The sequence below is a fragment of the Saccostrea echinata genome, unplaced genomic scaffold (assembly GCF_033153115.1).
Source record: "Saccostrea echinata isolate AGI-Se365-2 ecotype Australia unplaced genomic scaffold, CSIRO_AGI_Sech_v1 ptg000054l, whole genome shotgun sequence".
Taxonomy (NCBI): domain Eukaryota; kingdom Metazoa; phylum Mollusca; class Bivalvia; order Ostreida; family Ostreidae; genus Saccostrea; species Saccostrea echinata.
In genome coordinates this window covers 25,556,724-25,569,093 of record NW_026889803.1, presented here as the reverse complement: position 1 = coordinate 25,569,093, position 12,370 = coordinate 25,556,724, and the positions used below count along the sequence as shown (strand labels likewise).

At 35.7% G+C, this 12,370-nt stretch overlaps 1 long non-coding RNA gene across 4 annotated transcripts; it reads right to left on the bottom strand.

Moving 5' to 3' along the window:
• Positions 1–1,005: 1,005 nt before the first annotated feature.
• Positions 1,006–11,059, bottom strand: LOC133205750 (uncharacterized). 4 transcript variants are annotated; one of them, XR_009723647.1, is made up of 7 exons: positions 10,968–11,059; positions 10,027–10,212; positions 9,650–9,859; positions 2,558–2,601; positions 2,211–2,272; positions 1,895–1,993; positions 1,006–1,257 (listed from the first exon to the last, which is right to left on the bottom strand). It is a non-coding gene; the product is annotated as an uncharacterized LOC133205750 (long non-coding RNA). The 4 variants fall into 4 exon arrangements; XR_009723648.1 differs by lacking the exon at positions 2,211–2,272; XR_009723650.1 differs by lacking the exon at positions 2,211–2,272 and having other exon boundaries at positions 9,650–9,784.
• Between the last annotated feature and the right edge of the window lie 1,311 nt (positions 11,060–12,370).

The following is a 12,370-nucleotide window of genomic DNA, read 5'->3' as shown; positions in this document are numbered from 1 at the left end:
ATTAATGCATTTTCACTATATAATCAATAGAGCCCCGCCCTAACACCAGAACCACTGACCCTGGGGCCATGAAATTCAAAATTTTGGAAGAGGCACTCTTGCTCATCATAACTATGTACTTAGTTTCTTTATTTAATACCCAGGAGCAGAGAAGAAGATTTTCAAAGAATTAATGCATTTTCACTATAATACAATCAATAGAGCCCCACCCTAACACCAGAACCCCTGACCCTTGGAACATGAAATTCACAATTTTGGAAGTGGCACTCTTGCTCATCATAACTATGTACTTATTTAGTTTATTTTATATCAAGGAGCAGAGAAGAAGATTTTCAAAGAATTAATGCATTTTCACTATATAATCAATAGAGCCCCAACCAGAACCCCTGACCCTTGGGCCATGAAATTCACAATTTTGGAAGAGGCACTCTTCCTCATCATAACTATGTACTTAGTTGGTTTATTTAATATCCAGGAGCAGAGGAGAAGATTTTCAATGAAATAATGCACTTTCACTAGATGATCTATAAAGCCCCACCCTAGCACCAGAACCCCGGACCCTGGGGCCATGAATTTCACAATTTTGGTAGAGGGCTCAATGCTTATTACAATCATGCTAACAGTTTGACTGCTTGATGTCCAGGAATAAAGAAGAAGATTTTTAAAGATTGCATTAATTTTGGTGGTTTTAGCCCCACCCCTTAGGCCCCAGGGGGCAGGGACCATGAAATTCAAAATTTTTGTTCCCCTTCACCCATAGAATGCCATATGCCAAATTTGGTTGAAATTGGTAGAGCGGTTTCAGAGAAGAAGCTAAAAATGTTCGAATGTTAACACACATCGCACGACGACAAACAAAAACGGATAGCTATAGGTCACCTGAGTGACTCAGGTGACTTAAAAATTGAGACCAGAAAAAATACACCCTGACAGTAATTAACAGTAAACATATCTACCCTGAAATACGTGTGGGCTTCACATGTTAACAAACATACTACACACCATCCAGGATGTTGCACCATGCACCCCTAAAAAAAAAGTTCCCTTTAATTAAGTGGGACAATTCTGCTAAAGATATGATATTCTTAGCTCATGAGTCCAAAATTAATACTGTAGGCCTAAAATAAGATGCCAAAAATGAAAAAATAAAAATAAATTGTCTCTCGTTATATATACAACTATAACTGACTAAGTTCATTTTGATTGGCTGTTTCCTTTGAACATACTCGCGCCTTGTAATGAAATCTGTATTCATTTCTGAAAATATAAGTGCATAACATCAAAATCACTTTTCCTAAAGTTCTCCTCAGAAGAATATTATCTATGAGTGAAGGCAATGTTTATCATAAATTGAATGTTCTAGTAGTGTGCACATCTACATGCCTTACCATACAAGTTTGGTCTAGTTAGGAATTATAGTTTCTTGGGAATGTCCAAAAAATTTGATCAGTTATAATCATCCTGAAAATAAATGTCTTATCATCCAGTTAAGTCAGAAGCATCATCCATGCAACTTTTTGTACAGGTAGAGCTTATAATTACTTGAAACTTTGGTACTTTGTAAAAGTTTTATGGGCAAGTTCATTCCCAAGTAACTATAAGCTCTACGCTTAAAGTTACTTGGGAATGAACTTGCCCATAAAACTTTTACTGGGATGTCAACACACTTACAAAGCAAAAGCTCATCTCGACTTTGTTGTGGTGAGCAAAAAATATTCCGTTTACTGCCTTTTGAACATTTGTTGTCACATTGTAGAATTGGTAGTGTTTTCTTTAAATATGATTAATTATTATGCTGAGGAGTGTCCCAGAAATGTAAAACAATTGTATTCTCTGGGAGAAAAAGTGATTCTATCACACCATCTAAGTTTGTTGGTATGCCAGTCTAACCTACCAAATGAACCACTTGTAGAAATCTTTATGGATGAGGAATTAGTGTCTTATAGTCATCCTGCCTCCCAATGATGGCATCATCAGAATCTGTCTCCATTCACTGTAATTATGACAAACTATTGCATAATCTTAAGTTGAAAGGAAAGCAAACGATATTTATATGAAATAACAAGATGTGTTTGTGAAACATTGTTGTCCCCTATGGCAGTTCAAGACAAAGGTTTGGATTTTTCAAATTTAGGTCGAGGTCTACAAGGTTAAAGTGAAGAGTTCAAAAAGTGTTTGTATTCAAAGAAAGGTCTTGTCACAACAAATACCATCTTCTCTAGTCAAAGGTTTCTGATCTGCTACTCTCCTCACAAACCCTTGGCATATGGTGCTGTCAAAAGATGGGAAGTACAGTCTAAGCAAAAAGTCTGAATCAGATCTGTTCATCAATTTTTAAAATCTCTTATACAGATAAAATGCAGGAATGTTTTTGAACTCAGTCAAATTAGTTTATCAGCTAAAAGACATGTTCAGGACATACATGTATATCAAAACATACAAACAAAGTGATTACAGTCTTTTGTCCCTTTTAAGTCTATTTGCTTTAAGGGGAGGGGATGGGTGAGTACTGAATAGCATCTTTTGATTTTATCAAATGACAACTATGTTAACCTACCTTTTCTCATCTTTGCTCCAGCCTTTTCTTTCTACTTGTTTTACCTGGAAAAATGCACAAAATTTTCATTTTAGGTGTTGTACTACATTTTAACATCTTAGAATTTTATGAAATGGGATTTTTTTCACAGTTTTCATCAAAAGAGCAGATCTGAAAAAAAATAATGACCTTCTTAAGAGATATATGAACATGTATATGCCTATTATGAAAGCATTTCCATATTCTAAGAAAATAAACCACCAAATACATGTACTTGTTTTTAACGAAAAAATACTGTATAAGTGGAAATCTTAGCGAGATGCCAATTTAGCAATTTACCCCCAAATTTTTAGCAAGAAGTAATTTAAGTGATTTTGTAATATCAAGAGAGAAAGCTATAACAGCCAAAATAGAATAAATTGTTAGCAATATTCAATTTTAGCAATCTCAGTTCCCTCGCTAAAAATGCCAAAATTGAATCCTCCCTAAAAATTCTGCTTCTATGGTAATTTGAATTCTCAGAAATTATACTCATTTACAGAATTGCAAATGATTTCTTGCACTGACAAAGAATTTAAAATAAGTATAGACGATTATAAAATACAATAAAAATCTTTGAGTATATCTGGTGCAGTTTTTTCGGGTTATCAAACACATTTTTAAAATTGTTCTTTCATTTGCAAAAATTCCAGTGAAGTAAAATATGAAACTAGGAACATTACTTCATCAACCAAACAATAATAAAAACAAAGGGGGAGTTTCGATAAGGCGGTTTTTCGGCCCCTCACGAAATTTTCTGAAATTTTTGATATTTTGTAGAAAAACTCCTTATCGTCCAAAAAAATATGAAAATAATTTATGTGACGCATTTTCCGATCACGTGATAATTGAAAATTTAAGTATACCCCCTTTCGTATATTTTTGGAGTAGACATTTTTATAGGGGGAAAGTGGATTTTTTAAATCGTCAAAATAATAAATGAAATAGGGTAAATATGAATAAAGACATAATTTAACCAATTTCAACAATTTTTTTTTTACGGAAAATGGTATTTACCTTACGCAATTTTTTTTTTAAGGTGCGATATTTTTCTGGTGTTAAATGTTACTTTTCTTTAAAAGAGGATGAATTGATCTTATAAAACGTAAACATATATAGAAAGTTTTAACATCATAATTAATCAACAGTTTATATGTAAACTTTACAATCAATATTTAACATTTTCCCATACGAAAAATGCAAATGAAAAGATATATGGACATGAGATAGGTAAAAGTAAAAACGTCATATACAGGGATATGCAATACATTTTCATCAATGAGATTATACAACTACATATTTTATAAAAATATACCTTAATATCATAAAATTGAAATTAAATAAAATGTTTTAAAGTAAAAAGATTAAAAAATAAATGCAACTTTATATACATACATGAATAAGAAGTTTATTTAAAAGAATCATATTGCTACGTAAGCCGGTACGTTGTAGGTGCAAGGTAAGAAAAATATTTTATCTGGCTGCCACCACATAATTATTTGGCGGCCACTAGAAAAATATATCTGCCAAACAGTTTTCCTGCGGCCAAAATATAAATAACTGGCAGCGACCAGAAACTTATTTGGCGGCCGCCACATAAATAACTAGAAGCAGGCAAGTAAGTTTCTTGCGGTGTAGACATGTAATCTTGCTAATAAGGCATGAAACTCCCAGATTTGAATACAAACAGAAGTTGTAGATGTCGTTAAAGGCAGAGATTTTAAGCACCGCCTTTAAAAATACCTGGTCTGTGTACCTCTGTCAATCAAGTGCATTAAGGTACATCATTGGGTGCTACAACTTGATTGGCAAACCACTAAATTTTTTCTGGCAGCTGCCAGATAATTCAATGGAAGGCCAGATAATATATTTTTTTTTTACCTAGCACCTACTGGCTTCAGTATATTGCAATGTATATGATAATATGAATAATATTAATTACAATCAAAAATATTTTATCATGATACGTAATATGTGAATAGCCAAATGATGGAAAAATCTATAATACATTGAGTGTTTCCTTTTCATTATGAAACTTAGAAGTATTTGCCTGCATTATGTTTTCAGCATAACTGAGAGAATCCCAGCCAGGACTAATTTCCTATCGCTTCCCCGCTCTCCATAGATACTTAAGTTGCTTCACCAACTCTAGTCACTCCTCATTTACAGAGTTTTAGAATTCATTATAAATGATTTGCTAGACCAAAGCGCAGTTCGAAATACACGTGTAAATGCCAAAGATATGTGTTTAATCCTTAATCAGGCAGACATATGCGCCTAGACATCCAGACTTAAAACAATCCACGTTCCCTATATGTCAATCACACAGAAATATATGGGCACTTCTCTAGCATGTTGGAGCGTGAATTTCTATATAAGAAAGTCAAAAATATTTGTATTTTTGACTTTCTTGTAACTATGCATGATAAATAACGTTAAGGAATGGACTTGCTCTAAAACCATTTTGTTCAGTCAGTCAGAAAATGTAAGAAAGTTCCAGCATCTGAACCATGTCTGGTAGTGTGCAATCCTAGATGCATCATCAGTGCAAGTTTGGTTACGATAGGGCTTATAGTCACATAAGAATGAGACACACTTCAAAATCTTTAACCTGCTCTATCATTAAGGAAATGTAGGTCATATCCAGCATCTAAAGCAATCTAATAGTGTGCATCTGTAGATGCATCATGAAGCAAGTCTGATCAACAAGTGCTTACAGCTGCTCTGCTCCAAAAACTTAAACCTGCTTTTAAAACATTTACCTGGACATTCTTTGGCTAAAATCCAGCATTTGAAACCTTAATGGTGACAAGGAAACATGCTTGATCAGGTGACTGTGATTAATATAGGGCATAGATATACTTGAAAAAAAATCTGCTTCAAAAACTTTTACCTGGAACACCAATGCTGATAGTATTACAAAAGCTCCCCCAACTTCGAGGAGGTGAGCTAAAAATGTGACGTTAACGTTATATGTTGGCGACAAAAATAGTATCAAAATGAAGACAGGATACGATAATGTTTTCTACTGTTAATACATGTATAATCGAGAATCTTCTTTAATTCAACAAAATATGCTACTTTTGGCTTAGTATTTTAACACAGAGTCAGATCAAGAAACCAGGAGTTTCTACTTTTAGATATGCATGTTATGCAATTTTCAATTTTTGGATATGAAGTGCACACGCGACACTCATCATATTTCAAGAAATTAGTGTGCAGAGTATATCTAATTACTGAACAAATTTAGGTGAGTGTCCCTCATGCACTTCATATTCTAAACATCGATTTATAAATGCCACCCTCTTATATTTTCCCATAAGCCTAATGTTAACGAATCTGAGTGTACATCTAAGTATGTATCAGCTACGGTGTTAATTCTTCTCATATTAACTTTTAAAATATAAACAACAAAAGTTAACATATTTATCTTGAATTCTAAACTAGTTTTGAAAAAATAAATTGAAATTTATTTTTAAGAAAAAGTGGGCTGCTGAGCGGCCTTATCGAAACTCCCCCTTTAACATCAAAATTTCAAACTCAGAATGTCTGGATCTAAACTGACTTGTTTTGTTCCAGCTTGACTGGGTTAGGTTCTTAACTGACTGTTTTATGATTCAGCCTGACTGGCTTGGTTTCTTAACTGAATTGTTCATGTTCCTGCCTGACCGGCTTAAGTTCTAAACTGATTTGTTCATATTACTGCCTGACTGGGTTATGTTTCTGGGTTAGGTTCTGAGCTGAATATTTTATATTCCTGCCTGACTGGGTTAGGTTTCTACCTGACTGGGTTAGGTTTTGAACTAACTTGTTCATGTTCCTGCCTGACAGGGTTAGGTCTCTACCTGACTAGGTTAGGTTCTGAACTCACAGTTTTATGTTCCTGTCTGACTGGATTAGGTTTCTTCCTGACTGGGTTAGATTTTAAGCTTACTGTTTTACAATTCTACCTGACTTTGTTAAGTTCTTAACTGACTTATGTTCCTGCCTATCTGGGTTAGGTTCTAAACTGACTGTTTTATGATTGAGTCTGACTGGCTTAGGTTCTTAACTGACTTGTTCATATTCCTGCCCAACTGGGTTAAGTTCTAAACTGACTTGTTCATATTACTGCCCGACTAGGTTATCTTTCTACCTGACTGGTTAAGTTCTGAACTGACTGTTTTATGTTTCTGACTGGGTTATGTTTCTGCCTGACTGGGATAGGTTTCTACCTGACAGGGTTAGGTTCTACACTGACTGTTTTATGATTCTGCCTGACTGGATAAGGTTTTAAACTGACGGTTTTATGATCCTGCCGCACTGAGTAAGGTTCTAAACTGACTGTTTCATGACTCTGCTTGACTGCATTAGGTTCTTATCTGACTTCTTCATGTTTCTGCCTGACTGGGTTAGGTTTTTTCTTGACTGGGATAGGTTATAAACTGACTGTTTTATGTTTTTACCTGACTGGGTTACATTCTAAAATGACTGTTTCATGATTCTGCCTGACTGGGTTATGTTCTGAACCGACTTGTTCATGTTCCTGCCTGACTGGGTTAGGTTTCTACTTGAATGGGTTAGGTTTTAAAGTGACTGCTTCATGATTTTGCCTGACTGGGTTGGGTTCTAAACTGACTTGTTCATCTTCCTGCTTGACTTGGTTATGTTTCTACCTGACAAGGTTAGGTTCTAAACTGACTGTTTTATGACTCTGCCTGACTGGGTTAGGTTCTAAACTGACTGTTTTATGATCCTGCCACACTGAATAAGGTTCTGAACCGACTGTTTCATGATTCTGCCTAACTGGGTTAGTTTTAAACTGACATGTTCATGTTCTTGCCTGAGTGGGATAGGCTTCCACCTGACTGGGTTAAGTTTCTGCCTGAATGGGTTAGGTTCTAAACTGACAGTTTTATGTTCCTGTTTGACTGGGTTAGGTTTTAAGCTTACTGTTTTACAATTCTACCTCACTGGGTTAGGTTCTTACCTAACTACTACCTAGTCCTTGTTGCACCCGGAGGCACATAGGGCAAGGATTAGGGATTAGGGGTTAGGTTCTTAACTGACTTATGTTCCTGCCTGACTAGGTTAGGTTCTAAACTGACTGTTTTATGATTGAGCCTGACTGGGTTAGGTTTTTAACCGACTTGTTTATGTTCCTGCCTGACTGGGTTAAGTTCTAAACTGACTTGTTCATATTACTGCCTGACTGGGTTATGTTTCTACCTGATTGGGTTAAGATCTGAACTGACTGTTTTATGTTTCTGACTGGATTATGTTTATACCTGACCGAGTTGGGTTTTAAGCTGACTTTTTCTGATTCTGCCTGACTGGATTAGGTTCTAAACTGACTTGTTCATGTTTCTGTCTGACCTGGTTTATTAAATCCTGACTGGGTTAGGTTCTAAACTACCAGATTTATGTTTCTACCTGACTGGTTTAGGTTTCTACCTGACTGGGTTAGGTTCTTAACTGAATGTTATACAAATTCTGCCTGACTGGGTTAGGTTCTAAATCGACTTGTTCATGTTTCTGTCTGACTGGGATAGGTTTCTTCCTGACTGGGTTGGGTTCAAAACTGATAGTTTTATGATTCTGCCTGACAGGGTAATATTTCTGCCTGACTGGGTTTGGTTCTAAACTGACAGTTTCATGATTCAGCTCGACTGGGTTAGGTTCTTAACTGACTTGTTCATGTCCCTGCCTGACTGGGTTAAGTTCTAAACTGTCTTGTACATATTACTGCCTGACTGGGTTATGTTTCTTCCTGACTGGGTTAAGTTCTGAACTGAAGTTTCTGACAGGATTATGTTTCTACCTGACTGGGTTGGGTTTTAAACTGACTGTTTTCTGATTCTATCTGATTGGATTAGGTTCTAAACAGACTTGTTCATGTTTCTGTCTGACTGGGTTATGTTTAATCCTGACTGGGTTAGGTTCTAAACTGCCAGTTTTATGTTTCTACCTGACTGGCTTAGGTTTCTACCTGACTGGGTAAGGTTTCTACCTGACTGGGTTAGGTTCTTAACTGAATGTTATGCAATTCTGCCTAGATTCTAAATTGACTTGTTCATGTTTCTGAACTGACTGTTTTATGATTATACCTAAGTGGGTTAGGATGTGAACTGACTGTTTTATGTCCCTGATTGACTGGGTTACATTCCTGACTGGGATAGGTTCTAAAATGAATGTTTTATGATACGCTCTGACTGTGTTAGGTTCTAAACTGACTAATTCATGTTTCTTACTGACTAGGTAATGTATCTTCCTGACTGGTTTAGGTTTTAAACTGAGTGTTTGATGTTTCTACCTGACTGGGTTAGGTTCTAATATGACTGTTTTATGTTCATGCCTGACTGAGTTAAGTTTCTATCCGACTGGGTTAGGTTCTTAACTAACAGTTTTATGATTCTGCCTGACTGGGTAATGTTCTAAACTGACTTGTTCAATTTTTAGCCTGAGTGGGTTTTGTTTCTGCATTACTGATTTGGATCTGAACTGACTATTTCACGTTCCTGCCTAAGTGGGTTAGGTTTCTGCCTGACTGGGTTAGGTTCTAAACTGACTGAAGGAAGTCACTTTAAGTCTGGGTAAGCTAGGTTCTAAACTGACTTTATCATGTCCTTCCCTGACTGGAATATATGTTGTTCTGAACAAGATTCCTAAATGACCACACTCAAGTTTTTGCTTATTCTTAATTATTTCCACTTGAAAGGGGGCATGATCCTTCATTTAAATCTTTACGCAAGGATACTCTGTGCCAAATTTGGTTAAAATTAGTTTCAGAGAAGAAGAGGAAATTGTGAAAAGTTAACCAAAAAATCAATGATGTAAATGACTACATGCTACAATCTAATTGAAATTAAATCCTTTGATCAGCTCACATACGATCGCTACACAAAGTGTGTAGGGATCATATGTGAGCAGATCAAAGGATCTAATTTTAATTAGATTGCACATGCAATGGACAAATTTGGATCAAAAAAGCTCACCTGTGCCACTGTGCAAAAGGAGAAAGGGGTATTGATGCTGTGTATGTAGTTTATATATGTTCTATTTTTATTACATATTAAAATTATTTTCAACAATTACCTTGTTATTTTACCTGTCCAAAGAACATGACAAAAAAGATAACAGGGTGATTGGTAGAAATATAGGCATACAGGTGTCAAAACTCCCTTTTGGTGAATAGTCTGCATCACTCATTGTTTATCCACCATTAGTGATCTTTAACAGAGGAGACTATGTAGGTTTCACATGTTGACAGTCTACACACCATTGAGTAAACTACATCATTTCCAACTAAAGAAATCTTTTTTATTCACAATAAATGGATTGAAATATGCTGCTCAAAATAACTTCAAAATATCAATAACTTCCTCATTCAATTTAAAAAAAAATCTTATTGAAAATACCAGATCATAAGTTTAGTTTAAGTACACTTCATACTTTCTTGGACGTTAACAAACCTAGATGAAAATGGCAGATAGGCAAGTTCAATTGCTGGTGATCAGATACAAGAAGCTCAGGCAGGTCCAATTGCTGGTGACCAGATACACTTAGTGGTTTGGATTGTGCTGACCGGGATGTCGGCATGGGTGGATTAGAGCAGCTTACAAGCTATGCAGGAGTCCAAGTTTGATTCCCTGTCAATCCTTTTCAGTTATAATATTAAATTAACATATGAAAAAGTATAGATATTAGCGAGCGCAGTGAGCGGTGCGAAGCGCCGCTAGTCACTGGGAGCTCTAAAAGCAATGCCTGGGCGAAGAGAAAATTCGGACTTTGCAAATTGATCCAAATGAATTTTTTTCCTCAGTTACCTGTGGTCCCATAATACTTTGCGAATTGCTTCTCCCCGCAAACAACGTTCTCGCGGTAACAAGAAGTTCCAAAAAAAATATACATCCACGTTGATTTGATGGATATATAGCAGACAAATAGTAGATTAAAACTTCTTTATTAAAATAAGCCCTGTTCAGACTTTGTTTTGGTAATGCTACTTACAAGCGACGTTATGTGAGTGTGACGTCAGAGTCTAGACGTACTAAAAGTCTCGTGCAGTTTGATAACTTTGAAGAGCCCGATCTAAATTAAAACTGAATATAGGTATCTGCGCTCACCCTTATGGTCGCACCGTCAACATATTAAAAATATACAAGACATTGTACGTTCGAAAATGACAAAATAATTCCCCTACTCTCGCACTGAAAGTCTTCAAACTTCTATACATTTATAATATATATATACACACTTTTGAATAAATTCACTAAATTCTAAAGAAAATAAGGAGCTGTGTAAGAGTGTGGGGTGCTAACTTTATTGAAAAATGAGAGGGGTAGATGTTGATTATACTAGGCCTACGTTTTCTAGTGGGGTTTCTAACATAAACCATAAAAATACACCTCACCCTCCGGCCGCCAGTCCGCTTCTTTTTTCTTATACAATGCACATAACACAGCTAATCGATGTAGCATCAATGTTTCGGTGTATTTTTCTTTGTGACCTCTTCGTTTCTACTTGCGTTTCATTTTCAGTTCTTGCTAATCATGCCAAACGTTATTTCTCCCGCCGCTAAACTAACTTCGGGATCGATGTACTCAGCTACGTAATATAAAACTGAAACCATACCGGAATTAATTTTCCCGAACTGCTTGACTGGTTAAGTAATAGACTCTACCTTCAAAAGCACTGGATTTATTGATGTTTTATCAGTTTATAGGTCTCTCTTTCAATGAAAAAGTCATAGCGATATATACATGATATATTACTTCGGAATCATCACATGCCTAGAAATCCTTGTCAGTCTAGATTTAGCATGTTTAGGGTGAAGGGTGAACTCGATAATTATAAATTAACATCAACTGATTAACGCTAATCAATGATATTCTAATAAGAGTGGCGCGAGGCAATTATGTCAGCAGTTTTGTCAGTCATCACCACTGTTCACAATGTCAAGGTACTTTTGTGATAAATTGTTTCAGACTTTCTCTACATAATTGATAACTAAATTGATATCATTTACATCTACATAATACAGCGTTTGCCCTGCGCAAACGGACCTCAGGGAAAAAAAAAACCTGCCGGTCCGTTCACGCATGATGTGAATATGTTTCAAGGGATGTTCAAATTTTATATTAAATTTTACAGGCTCCAAGTTGTGCGGAAAATGAAAATGTGACTTCCTTCGAGTTGGTTTAAATTAAAGTCCCCTAGTACACAAGTGGGGGGGGGGGGTCAAACTTCTCAAGTGTGCTAAAAATTTAATTTAATTTTAACATGTTTAATATTCCCTATTCCATTTGACTTGAAGGTCAACATCAAATATCGAGGTCATGTGTTTTATTATTATTATTATTATTATCTCTTTTTTTTGGTCAAACATACAAATTTGTGTTGCCGATTAACACTTTCTCTAGTTCAAAATTACCTTGACCTTTAACCATGATCCACTTTTAAGGTCACAAGTTCCATTGTAGGTGTTTCCATGTTTCTTTTAAGTTCAACGGCCTCAGGCAAACAGTTTAGTTCTTGGGTCCAACAAAACGCATGTTGCCCGAGAACACAGTCAATAAATGTATACTGTTATTACCCTATATAGGGAATTAATCCTACAACGGTTTAGCAACTCTCAAAGTACAAAATTGACCTTTCCCTTTTGGCTTGGTATATTGTACTCTCCAATTACCCTATTATCATTGTACTGACTTCAAAAGCAGCAATAATTGTTATTGTTTCGACATAAAAAAACAGCAATAATTGTTTATTTATATTAGGCCATTACAAGTTTTTTCTCTATTTAGCGTCCACCCA